Genomic DNA, 1,450 nt, shown 5'->3' with positions numbered 1-1,450 from the left:
ATATATATATATATATATATATATATATATATATATATATATTGAAATAATAAAATTAGAATTGTGAAGAAAAGAGGGGACAGTGAAGTGTGACCAATTTGGTTGGGACAAAAACCTACAAAGATTTATAAGAAGATTCGAGAAATGACTTGACAATACACTACCACACCAAACTCCATCGGGGTTACATTCGTCATTTCATTATCCACATCAAAGCTAATTTATGACGTCATCACTTTTTTCAAAAAAGTATTAATTTATTATTTTCGACTTTTATTACATATTCCACAAAGAATATAAATGACGTCATTTGGCGCTCTTGCTAACTTTTCTCTTCACAATAAAGCGTTTTAAGATATTAAACTTAATTAAAAATAAAAAAATTACGAGGTAGATGGTAAAATTAAATAAGTTTTTAAAAGTAATTTAACATAAATGATTTGTTTTTCAAATGTTTAATAAAATAAAAAAATATTTTATTAAATATTTTAATGATATAATTAATATTTCAATCTCCAAAATACAAGTTAACGTAATTTTCAGGAGATTTTTGATTTTCATTTAATGGAATTTTAAAAAATCATTTAAAAATATATATTTTTTAAATAATAAACATGTCTTATGTCTCAATCAAAATAAACAACCTCGATCATATCTGTGAAATGCTCAATGTTAATTTAAGAAAAAAATAATCAGTCTTAGTGGTTATATCACCCACATTTCTATTTTTGTTTGCCTCACAGTAATATCGACATTTTTATTTTAGTTTATTCCAAAATAAGTATTCACTTTAAAACAAATAAGTGCATACTTTCCAATTATATCTTTTTTATAAGTGTTAAAATCATTTATTCTGGTTTTTTATCCCTTATTGTACTTTTATCTTGTTGCAATGGAGTGATTGCTACTCGGTGCAGGGGCATCTACTGATTCACTTATAAGGTGGAGAAGTTCGTTGTTACCTCTATTACTAAAAGTAAACTGTCATTTAACCATAAGGGTGATGATTGATTGGTTTGAACTTGACTCCAAAGGTCAAAAGTACCAGAAGGTCTCAAGTTCAAATCCAATGAGAAATAAAATCCCCTTGTGGTCACGGATGTTCAAATACGATGACTCTGAGCCATCTGCAAAGCAGGTGATCGTCCTGTGATTAGTCGACTCACATAGCGGGTTGGATATCCAAGTTAATCAAAAAAAAAATTGTCATTTAGTAAATTGAAAATGTAATAATTAAATGTTTCTAATATTATGTTTTTTTACATTGTTGGCATTTATTTTGGGATGAACTGAATAATAATTTGAATAATTATTAATCATATTAATTACTTTTTATATTATTGTTGGTATTATTATTACTACTACTACTACTACTACTATGATTTTTCAACATATTTAATTCGTCAAAAATGAAATACAACAATTTTAAAAAATATTTTTGTTAGTTAAA

This window comes from Cynara cardunculus, assembly GCF_001531365.2.
Source record: "Cynara cardunculus var. scolymus isolate 2C chromosome LG 8, CcrdV1, whole genome shotgun sequence".
In the NCBI taxonomy this organism is placed as follows: Eukaryota; Viridiplantae; Streptophyta; class Magnoliopsida; order Asterales; family Asteraceae; genus Cynara; species Cynara cardunculus.
The sequence above is the reverse complement of the archived record's forward strand: the minus strand, read 5'-3'. Positions refer to the sequence as shown.